The sequence below is a fragment of the Lissotriton helveticus genome, chromosome 4_1 (genome assembly GCF_964261635.1).
Source record: "Lissotriton helveticus chromosome 4_1, aLisHel1.1, whole genome shotgun sequence".
Classification (NCBI taxonomy): domain Eukaryota; kingdom Metazoa; phylum Chordata; class Amphibia; order Caudata; family Salamandridae; genus Lissotriton; species Lissotriton helveticus.
The window spans coordinates 407,405,828-407,418,383 of record NC_136063.1 but is presented as its reverse complement, the minus strand read 5'-3'; the positions used below and the strand labels follow the sequence as shown (position 1 = coordinate 407,418,383).

General features: G+C 45.5%; 1 protein-coding gene across 1 annotated transcript in view; it reads right to left on the bottom strand.

The window, feature by feature from the left end:
• Nucleotides 1-11,398, bottom strand: part of NCALD (neurocalcin delta) — a 312,032-nt gene extending 300,634 nt beyond the window's left edge. The window contains exon 1 of the mRNA XM_078686938.1: nt 11,240-11,398. The gene's annotated coding sequence lies outside the window, so the exon portion shown is untranslated. The remainder of the gene's footprint in view (nt 1-11,239) is intronic.
• Between the last annotated feature and the right edge of the window lie 1,158 nt (nt 11,399-12,556).

Here is a 12,556-nt window from a genome sequence, read left to right as displayed (position 1 = left end):
CCGTTCTATTAAAATCACCTTCAAACCTTCAGAGAAAAACAAAGTTCAGAAGCTTTACAATCAAGACAAAAGTTCAAACTTGCCCCATAAGCGTTGCAAATTGTGCAAGAAACCACAGCTTCCTGCTCTTGCAAAGGACAGCACATCCACGAGGAAGGACTCCCAACTCAGTAGAATCATTCTCAGCAAATTGATAAATGCAATAATTCACTGGCCAAATACTAGATCCCATTGAAATCATGGAAAGGTGGGTAACAAAACAACTCCAAGTACATGGAGAATGGAGGCATTTACACCCACAATGCCTTCAGAGAGGTTCCTTTCCACCTTAAACGAAGATCGAAAATGAGTCGTGATTCGCGTCAATCTTCCAGCCACAGAGGACACTAAGTGACTGAACACTTGAATGGATTACTGAGCAGGGAACCACTCCAATCCTTGCTCTCTAACTATAGCCAGATACGATCAGCAGAACCATCCTCATGCACAATGTCTCCGGGTGTACCACAGGATTCATAATGTGTTGCCTACAGTTCAGCATCCGAGTCACCCAGAGTAACTCTTAGAATAGTATCAGGATAACTTACAAATGTTATCATTTCCAATTTTACATGTTGCTTCTTTTTTAAATACACGTTATTCATCTGTTAATATTATTTCATTTTCTAAGCAGCAGTGAACCAGACCCCTGAATAGGCTTTGCGGACCCCTGCTGGTCCATGGACCACAGGTTAAGAACCACTGCCCTAGAACAGATGCAGTGTTCTCTCTCTCGTCAAATCAACAGAGAAACAGTCAGGTGGCAATAAAAAGAAGGGGGGGGGAATCTCTTCACACAGATTTAAAACTTTTTCTAAAGTGCACCCTCAGGAACTCAAGACTGGACTATGAACTGTACCATCCCAATGCAATTAAGGGTGGCAGAGCTAGAAAATAACAGGAGAGCAGCCAACAGAAAACCCTTCGGTGTGTCAGCAGAGAGAACCTATGAGGAGCTCAAGAGCAATAACATATTATAATAATAATAATGTCCGTTTTCCATCTATATACGCTGTAAATAACAGAGGCAGAAATGAGACATGGAGAGGTACGGCTCTGGTGGCAGGGGGGGGGGGTCTCATATCATATGATAAAGAGTTATTATCACATGGCCTCAGCTTCATCTGGTGGTAGAAATGTGTATACACAAGAAGAAGTCCTCAGAGAGCACAGAACAGACTTTTGGGGACATACTAAATAAAGAGAGAATAAACATTTACAGGTGTTAAAAACCAGGATATGAAAAATAAGATATGTTATTAACCCTATTTAATGGCATTCAATTGAATACAACTTAGAAGGATGCAAGGATAAGTTGGCTTTAAGACAAAGATCACAAAAGGTGTCCGCAGTTAACTCACCACCCTGTGCTTGCAGAAAGCAAGTGGGAAAGTTAAGTAACATTTTATTTACACTCAAGAGTCAAGAGTCAAGAGCATTAATGTTTCATTGTTTACTGCTCCAACGTATTTAATGTTCCACCTACTCCTCAAGGCAATGTTAAACTTGCAGCTTCTGTCTTTGGTATCCTAGAAAAAAAACTGAACTAGGCAGCAATAAAATCTAGCTAGCAAAGCTGACATTTGTCACACTAATTTTCAATTGTAATGCATGTATTTTAACTCTTCTATTAAGAGAATGTCATCCTTGTTATGGTCTGGCCTGGCAGAGCGTCACCGGGAGAGGGAGGGGCTTTGCTTCACCCACACGTTGGGAGCCGGGACTATGCTTTGATTAGGCAGACGGTGTGCGCTTCCAAAAAAAAGTGTTTTTCCTCCACATAGTTGTGAATATTTGTTTATTTATTCAGCTGCTTAAACTTTCGGGGCAACACCCATGTATTGTAATGCCCTTAAAGTGACTTCGATAACTAAGCAAATTATGGTGCTTTTCTCCGACAGCAGCACAGATGGGAGGAGGGCAGTCAAACTTCATGAAATTATAGATCTGGTTTGACAGTGCAGCGGTTACCTGGCTTTTTAATTTACACCAACATAATTCTAAAGATGCTGCTTTCACACAAATACATATTCATCCCCATGCTATCTACTTATGATGCTTCACATTACCATACAACTAATTCAAAACAAGACCTAGAGGCATTGCCAATGCTTGTTATTTTTTGTTTATTTATTGGTCAAACTGCAGAATGGCATGATCATTTTTTCAAAGCATGTGAAGTGGAGGTCTATGTGTTTATGTGTTTCCATCTAATCATATGATATAACGGGTCAAAGACGCTACACCATTCAACCGACAATGCCGAAAGCATATTATTCGCTCTGGGGTGCACAGTGGAAAGTGGTTAATGGCCATTGTCTGAAGGACCTAACATTCTGCAGCTATGATTTCTGTCCAAAAATGGCCTTCAAGTATGACTTTATAAAACAGGTCTTCGAACACTGGTAACAAAATAGAGGCAGCAATGATACACGGCATGGTACGGATCTCGGGAGTCCCGCATCATGTAATAAAGAGGTATTGGTACACGGCGTCATTTTCATCTGGTGGAAGAAATGGGTATGCACATGAAGTGGTCCTCGGAAAACATCGAACTGACGTGAGCATATTAACGTGAGAATAAACATTTCCAGATATGAAAAACCAGGATACAAAGAATTAAGATATGTTAGAAGCAATATAGATGGGCGTGGGAAGGATGACAGTAAACACGCATATCAGATGAATTTGATCCCCCAGTTTTAATCAAAAGTTGGCACCCACAATTAAAAGCACCATATTTCATCAAAAGCAAAAGACTTATCGATCTGGCATGAAATTGCAGAGTGGCCAGCAATCATGTAGCTAAACTGCTTCTGAGGGAGAGCCCTTTCCAGGACACTTTTAGTGAAACTGAGAATTTAACTGCTATGGTGCTCGATAAAGGTACAAGACCTGGCAATAGCGAGCAATATAATTGTTACTTTTCATTCGTCAGCCAAATGACTGATGATTCGAAGTTAGAATCACAAATATGGTCTAGCCGGCGACTACAACTAAAGAGTATGTTGCAACTGCAATTAATGACAACATTTCAATCTATCGCAAGGCATTAACAAAAAATTTGACATGACACCTTAAACAGAAAATTTAAATATTAGTCCCATAACAACTTAACGCACATTGAAAGTAGTTTCTGTCCAGCTGTCTCTTTACACCAGCCACTCTGATAACATGCTTCTTTCATTTCAAGGTTAATGGCTAAACCACCAGACCAAGAGTTTCCCAGCCGCGTTTCAATACAATGCTCCTTTGAACCATCATACAAGCAATCAACAAAGGAGAGTATTTCCACCCTTCTGATGGAAACAGAAAAAAGAGAGAAAGCCCACTGATCGGTTTTGAGTTAAATAGACATTTAATCATGCTTCTCTTGGTGTTGGGCTATAGGGAAGCAGCCTTGCAGCAAACACCTCAATGGTGTCCACGAGCAGCAACCACGGGTTCTCACTGGATCATGGCCACCTCTTGGCATAAATTTTCATGCCCAGTCCCTCTGAGACTGATGCCCTGAGTAGAGCTTGGTTCTCTTGGCCATACTCTGATACAGGCCCATTAAGCCACCTATCCTTCCAAACACAGGACTATCTAACTTACAAATCACCCACCATCTTTCTTCTTGGTTATGGGCTACCAACTCAACAATCCACTTCTCTAACACCTGATGGACAACACTGTAAAGAAAGACCTTCCACTCCCATGATGCAGCTGCTCACAAAACCAACATTTCTAGTTCACCCTCCTCCACAATCCGCTTTGAAAGTTAAAAGTAGCAATTGTGTTTGTAACTGTAATATGGGTGTGCAGGGTCTAGTTTGCATTACACTCCTAGGATGGGCGTGGTTGTTATTCTGTGGCCTCTGCACCCAATTATGTGTTCAGCTCCTTGGAGGTATTGCTTCTAGTGTGCAATTAACTTGTGTATTTTGGAGTAATTATTGTTTGCGTTGAAGACTTCTTCAATCTTTTTCAATTACTAGGACCCAGCTGCCAACCTCTATGTTTGAGGTCCTTCAGATACTAACAGCTCCCTCACTTTCATACTTTTCACAGCGCGCGTGAACTAAATTAAAAAATATTTTTACTCCCTGCCACATAAATATTGCTTGAATCGCATTTATTTTACCTCAAAACAAAAGAGATAAGTAACTACAGTAGCTCACAATACACAGCATGTGCATTAAATGCCAACCTGCAACAACCATTCATACTAATAATATTTCTTGTAAATAAAGGGCTTCGGCTTTCATTGCATGCAGTCACTGCTGCGGCACCGCTCACCATACACAAAAGTTATCTATCATTGAACGACCTTAGTTTGGAACTGCTTGAGTATTTAATTATTCAGCGCATCTACTTAAGCAATCAACAGCAATCGATCAAGATGCTCTTTATATGGTCGGGAAAAGATCATCACTTGCCAAGTAACCGTAATGCATTAATCACAAAACAACCGAAACAGACAGAAACTCAGCTGCCCTTTTCTGCATTTCATCTATAACCTAAGAACATCATTCACGAAAGCGTGCGTTGGTTGGACAAAAAAATAGACTTTATTCAGAACAAAAAATAAAGTTTCTGTTTTCTGCCAAATAAAGAGAAATATGTTCACATTTTAATGGAAACAGTTTGAAAGAAGTAAAAAGAATGAACGGGTGAGACTCCTTCTAAACTTGTGTAAGTGAGCAAACAAACATGGCGTCCAGACAAGACAAATAACTGTTAATCATAGGGGTGAAAAGTGAAACGAGGCCTGCTGGCAAACAATCCCAGCCTCTGGCGCTTTAACGGTTGGGTTAGACTCCACTGCCTACAGGTGGCCAACCTTGTCAAGGAGTGGGTCCAGGTCACATCCGTGACTTTACATAAATCACTGTTTTTTACTAAAAGTGTGTAATTTGAATTTTGACTTGTCCCTTCACAATTTCACCCCCTAGCATAGCGACACCTCCTTTTCTTAAAAAAACAAAGGATCTTGTTTTTCCTCTGCACCGCTTCAAATGATAGGCTACACTTGTCAGTGTTTCCAGAGCTCCACTGTATGATTAACTGATCAGGCGGCTTGGGTTTTTGCCTGCAGATATTGACTAACTCTTTTCAAAGGCACAAGAAGATTAAGCGTGCTAGGATTTGAAAACGGACTCCATTTGATCCAAGGCAAACATTTGATTTTACCAGGCATGTGGCCCCCACCATCTTCCGGTATATGTTGCATGATAGGATTACAGCCTGTGGCACATTTATGGAAGCGAAAGGTTGCTCTTTTAACAGAAACAGAAGGTTCTCGATGTGCATTAGCCTGGGTCACTCGAATTATGGGATTCTGCATCTGCAGCATTTTCCACATTATTATGGATGTGCCACATAACCCATCATCTGCTGCATCAAATCTGCAGATTAACTAAACAATGCTTCTGGATGAAACAAATGAAAAGTAAAAAAAAAAGTGGCAGTGTGTTCCAGTGCTATGCAAGGTCCTTCACAAAGGTTGTCTGGTTAGGTTTCTGTTGATTATTGCTGTATTTAGTTGTTACATTTAGCCGATGAAATCTATGCACAGACAGTGTTAGCTTGTGTAAAAAGTACAAAATAATGAAGTAATACTATGACAAAATGTGCCACATTACACCACATAATTTACCTTTTCTTGCCGTATAATTTGGTCAACCCTGTAACGTAATGTGGTCCTCCCCCAAGTCATAATTCCAGAGGCCGTGGTAACAGCTAAGTCAGCTCTGAACTATCCAGCAGGACGTCACACTTTAAGCCTTACACTTCGACAGGCTCATGAGGTCACTCTCAGCCTGTGAGTAAAGATCTTCTTCCTATGTTTATAGTCCATGCACACTTAACCAGAAGTGATCGATTCAAGGCTGGTAGCACATAATGTTGCCAGATTTTCTGGACGTCCAGCAGGCAAATACAAATATAGTGAACTTAAATGGGAATTGTTAACATTGTTGGTGGTTATCCTGAAAATATGTCATAGTTCAAGCACACTTGGACCTACTTTGTACATCCCTGACTTACAGGAAACAATAATGTAAGTAGGGGGTTCATGGTTCCTGCACTTGCAGGCAGCAATGCGCTGGATTTATTTTCCCCTTTGTCCACTAGCATTTAGGCCAGTTTGTACTGCCCAGAAGATTGCACGAATGGTATCAGAAAGCTATATTCAGTCAACAAAACGGTGCTCAAGTAAAGACAGCCCTGTGGCAAAGCAAATTAACAGGGTCTTGTGCCTATATGCTGGAAGGCGCTCTGTCATACCCAGCCATACTTCTTGCTTGGTTGGGTATTACAGAGTGCCTTCAAGCATTGCAAGTAGAAGACAAAATATGCTGCTTGCGACTAATGAACATAATACCGCATGAGCCATATTACAATAATTGGATGTTTTGGTGTGCAGTTTCCAGTCGATGCTATGGAAATGTTCCCAATTTAGCCTGATTTTGCTTCCACAAGGGTTCAGAACTGGAATGAGATGGCCAAAGCAGGAGAGATTGACGTGGTCGAACATCAAAAACAAGCTCCAGATTGCCATATATTTAGGTCATTGTACTGATTATCCTCTTAGACGCTGGGATCCTGCATCTCAAGGGAGCCCTGGTGAATGTTCATTTCTTCTCCGCTTGCCTCCATTCTATCAGAAAATGACTTCCTGGAAGCAGATGTTTCAGTATTTAATACCTCCATGTTAGTGGGAGTAAGCTATTTAATGACATTATATATATGCCAACACGTGCCGTGTCATGTGCAAAAATGTCCACTGTCCCCCGGGGCCTAATGTGAGAGGTCTCATTAATATAAACAGGAACGCTCTCCAAGACTGGGAACAAGCTAGGTGTTAAGTCCCGCAGGTAAGATTGTGGCTGGTTCCACACCTTGCTCCTGTACTGTGAAGAGGGTGCTACAGTGCACGAAAGGAGTAAAAAGGTTTACTCAACGTGTTTTCCGCCTCAGCTCCCGCTCGCGCCAGCAGCCTGCCATCACTTGGCAGAAACTACCATTGAAAGCAACAGATTCTCTGACCCTTCCTAAATTCATGTGACCCCTGTCTCCGACCCCTTCCCCTCCCCGCCATCACTTCAACAATGGCCTTTTCCAGGAGTATGGGAGACAATGGAAAGAACTCCCCTACACAGAACAAAAGATTGAGCAGACAAATGAAATCTACGCTTTTTAAAATAATTGTTTTATGATGAAGCCAAATGTAAGAATTTGAGTGAGTCTAACGCATCTGTTTCTACCAACTGTAAAGCATCACTGTGATCATCGTGCATGACACAAAACACTTCCCATGTAGGCCAGACAATGATCCAGCATCCTTCCAAACAAGCACAACCCATGGTATAGCACGGTACTTAATTGCTACCGTACTTTGCCGCCTCGTCTGCGGTATGAAGTGCCACATAAATGAGACTGTAATATAATAGCATAACATGCATCAACTCTGAGGTGTTCAGTGACCGCAGCGTAGCAAAGACAAACCGGTGATGGTACAGTTACTGAACACTAATGCCATCAATGCAGACTTTGGGAAATACAGTGATGCTGTACCAAAGAACTGTGGTTGGTGGAATCTGCTAGCAAAAGAGTAGTGGAAACGAATCGCAAACAGTAAAAGTTAAAAAATAGCTGGCACCGTCTCTAAACATAATTTGCTACACTGATGACACCAAACTCCTCTCACTCACCAACGACGCCACCACCGCCAGAACTAACTTCCACAAATGCATGACAAGTGTCGCTGATTGAATGAAGAACATATAACTGCCTACAACTGATTACAGACAAGACGGTAGTACTGATCTTTGGCAACAGCAGCAAGCAACACATGGAACGACTCCTGGTGGCCATCGGACCTAGGACCTGCACCCACTCCCTTCAACCATGCCACAAACCTCAGAATAATTGACAAGCTCACCATGAATCACAGATCAACACTGGTCTCCTCCGCCTGCTTCCTCACTCTGCACATGCTACATAAGATCTTAACCCTTTTGCTGTGGGGTGTTTGAGGGTGACCGCGCGCGGCGCCGCTGTGCTTGTGACGAGCTCAGCTCGTCATGAGGCACAGTGCAGCTGCACTCATGACGAGCAGAGCTCGTCACAGCCACACCCGTTTTGGAACGTTCAGCACAGCGGGGAAATTATTATCCCCGCGTGTGAACGTTCCAACGGTCATGACGAGCTCAGCTCGTCATGAGTGCAGCTCAACCGTGCCTCATGACGAGCTCAGCTCGTCATGAGCATGGAAGAGGTTAAAGTGGCTACCCCTACACACGAGATGCACTGTGACACAAGCCCTCATCATCAGTCGACTGGACTAGGGCAATGCTCTACGTAGAAAATGCTGCACACTTTCTTCATAGACTTCAGACCATACAGAACACAGCAGCCAGACTCATTCTCTGCCTTCCCGGACAAACCCACATCTCACCCCACCTCAGGAAACTCCACTGGCTCCCCGTACATAAGGGATGTCAGGGTTGTGGTAGCCTCCAACAGCTGAAGGATGCCAGGCCTGCACCATGACTAGCTTAGAACATGAGAAGAGAATTACGGCGCTGAATTACACAAAAGTGGGCTGTGTGTGCACCAGACGAGCCACGTACAGTAATAACACTTTTACATTACTCTTGGTGCTATGAGATGGGCATATTACATGAAATTCATGTTGGAATCCGCCCTCGGCCAGATATTCACCCCAGCAAACATGATTTGCAGTATATCCATAAATAGCTCCGTGCCACTTGCTAAGACCGGGATCCGCGCCACACAGAAACACTGCTGCAACATGCCCAACCGACATGGACACATCTGCATGCTATTTCATAAAAATAGACATCATAACCTCTTAGTTGAGGGCTGGCTGTCTCTGCCAAAGAGAAGCTCCAGGGGAGTCGGCTGGCATGCATCAACATCAGAGACACACAACGCACCGGACTAAAAGAGCCATATGAAGATATCACAGCTAGACGTGCACGTGTACAGCGGTGAGACGCGGGGCCTCTGTGCACTGCAACGCAGGTGCACATATTGGTGTGGTAAATGCACTTTAAAAACGCGGAAATACCGTTTACCACCTTCAATGCTCCCGCGAAGTATTCTTCTGAATAAATATCACGCCGCATGAAGTCAAGCCATAGTTTGTTTGTTTTGTTTTTTAACTATATAATTCCGTGTGTTCCCTGGCACCGTGACGCATCATCGAAGCGAGGGGAGGGTGCTACATGCAAGCACCCCATTCATTCTCTCCAATGAGTAAAATTGAAGCACTGGCATGAGGTAAACAGTCAACTGTGTTGGTTGGGGTGGAGCGGTGGCATGAGGGCGCCCACCCCAAGGCGTTAAGGCGCTCCCATAGCTGCTCATGAGGGGACCAGGCAACCAGTCCCCCCTCCTAAGCCCTGAACTCTGGATCTTCCCTGCTGTTTCCCAGCCCACTCTTCATCGCGTCGCTCTCCCGCCTCACTCCCCCTTTCCCCCCCTTCGCAGCGCTCCATTATTGCTTTGTATCTGGGTCCGCGACATGTGACAAGCGTGCACACAAAACGCGTTACCAGTTACAGGGGCGCAATACTGTGGAAAACAATGAAGAAAACTCCCGTTTACATACACTGAAAGACGCAAGCGCCTTTGCTCTTAAAACAGCGGTGCCTAAAGATAATTTTTTTCAGAAGCAGGACCAATGCAAAACACTGGGAACAGGGCTCTGTATGCCGGTTACTCATGACACGACCAGCTGCAGGGCGGCCTACTTTTTTACCCAGTTTAAGGCACTGCAACTCGTACAACATTTCTGCAGAAAACAGTAGCCAATTAGGAAGCGCGCTTTGCACTCCTTGCGCCGGAAACCGCGGGTGGCGGCTAGATTCATCTTTTAACTTTTTGCGTCTCTCTGACAGGGCGGGCGAGGAGGGCGCTGCGCACTAATCCAAGCGTGTGAAAGCTCCATGGCTCGTGCGTTCGTGGCCGGGAGGGAGGAGGCTCGGAGGGGGCGGCTCCGCTCCTCTCCTGCCGCTTGTCCTGAGCTCCAGACCTCGCTTTATTTTGCGACATCAAAAAGGCACGAAAACTCAACGGGTCCTGCCTGAGCCCCTCCCAACCTGAAAGGTGATCCCCTCTGTGCCCGTGGTGGGAGCTGCTGCTGGGACAGTCGCGCGCACCCCGAGGGGACGCACACGGACGCATACAAGACAACGTTAAAAAGTTGTTTCATGAATGCAAGTGGGGTGTGTCATACAAAGCAATGTTTACAAACCGTCCAATGTTCAAAAGGATACCTAAAAGACTCGAGACGGTGATCTGTGACTCTAATCAGCTGCAACTGATACTTTAGAGCAGAACCTTCGAAAAATAGCATCGCGTTCACAGGCAGTGGGTCCCGGGGCTGTAGTGTGCCACACTGTGCCCCACAGCAGAGAAGGCTCGACTAGAAAGGGGCGTGGCGCGGGGCTGGTGGCAGCACTAGAAATGACAAGGAACTTCCGATGTGCCAAAGAGGGAACTATTTTTTGCCACACATTTGTTTGGAACTGAGAAGCGGAGAACTTATGTGTGGTTATCAATAGGGAAGAAGAAATTGCGTGAGGTTACGGCAAGGAGGTGACCCGACACCCAGATATGTGCGCACACACCGTATGGTAGCAGACACACAACTACTTGCCTGCGGGATCTGAAAACGGTGATGGCCATCAATCACCTCACGAAATCGTCAACACAGTAAAAACAACTACACACTCGTTGCACTTTCTCCTGCATTCGCTACAGTACAGGGCTATTTCTCAACATGCCTTCCACACAGACGCAACGCGGGCAGCTGACACACTCAACGTGGCCCTGAGGAGCACATCACACGCACTTAGCACCATTCCACCACACAACATGCAGACACCATACAAATAACCAGCACCCCGTGGGTATGGATCTGTCAATCAAACACACAAAAACTTCGTAGCCCAAGCACAGTGTCAGTTAGACTGAGCGCGGCTCCACGTCCATCAAATCCCCCCTTCACACCTGCGGCTCCAGGAAACAAATAAACAGCAGCCCAATGAGCGAGAGTTGCTCCACCGGCGCGAGCACACAGCGGCGTGAAGGCGAGCCCCTTGCACGCGCGCACTCCCCGGCTCTGGGGCTGCGCGCGGTTCGCACCCACGGGTGACGTGCGCAGCTCCACGCGGTGCACTCTCACCTGGCCGTCGGTATGCAATCAGTGGGCGGCTCTAGTAGTCCATTCTCCCGGCTCCCCGTGTGATCAGCGGCGGCGGAGGATGGAAGAACCTGGCGCATCCGACTCCAGCATCAGACGCCCGCTGCTGCCTGCCTCTGGGGCAGTGCCTGCTCGGGGCCCGCCCCCGCCTGACGTCAAAGTCCGGGTCACGTGCTACGCGGGAGCCAAGAGAGCATTGGTTGTCTTAGCAACCCCGACAGGCCTCGGAAATCATTCTCCACCGGTCGCCCGTCACGCCGTGTGTCTGTGAGAGCGTCGTAGACACGACGCAGCGCCGGTCCCCTGTCCTGGGACCGACCGACCGACTGACTGACTGACAGACACACTGCTATCAGTCACAGGCTCGCACTGTGTGTGCTGCAAGAGTCTCCCAGACCTCAGGGAATCTTCCCGGCGACGAGTAAGGTGTCTCCCGGTGCTGCTACTACCGACTCGATCAATACCCAAATAAATCTAACAATCTATGTCTTGTCATATATGGGAAACCAAGTAGAAGGCTGGAACCGTTCTACGCGATAAATTAGGTGATTCTTTGTATTGTTATGTGTAACAAAACTCGAGTTCAGCATGAAATACAATCACAATAAAAAGAACGTCCAAAGAATGTTATATTTTACAATACATTGAAATATGTAAAAACCACCTACTTTTCTGTCATGTTACATGTCTTATAGAACGCATAGCTGCCCCAGCTAAGGGGCGTCCCAGCGCCAGCAACGGCAAATGTTAAAAGAGACGACTATGAGAGAGAACACCTGCATATGATGTGTGGGAGAGATGATTTATTTTTATTTCAACAATTTTTATTAGAAAATAACATTTTGTTATACAATACAGAGAAAGAGAAGGCAATGTAGGACATTGTTATTGTGCTGTTGCAGTTACATTTGGCTTACACAACATATGTTAAGGCATCCAAAAAACGAAAATAACCATTCGTGGCCCATGGCTTTACTAGAGTGGAGACATATTGCATTACCGCTCGTAGTCGGATTTTGCTGATACTTTGGGAGCTGAACTCTTGGAGGAGAACTTGCCTTATCCCGACCCTGGGACTGACGTTGCTGCCCTTGAATACCTGGTGGACTCGGGGGTCCGGGACTGCGAGGCCCACAGGGCAGTGCGTTTCAAACATAACACGCACCTGCCGCCTCTTCCCGTGACCCCTCCCTGCAGAGTCTCCTGCCCTTTAAATCGCAACTTGCGGCCCCCGCTCCGCGGGTGCGCTTGTAGTCGGATTTTGCTGATACTTTGGGAGCTGAACTCTTGGAGGACAAC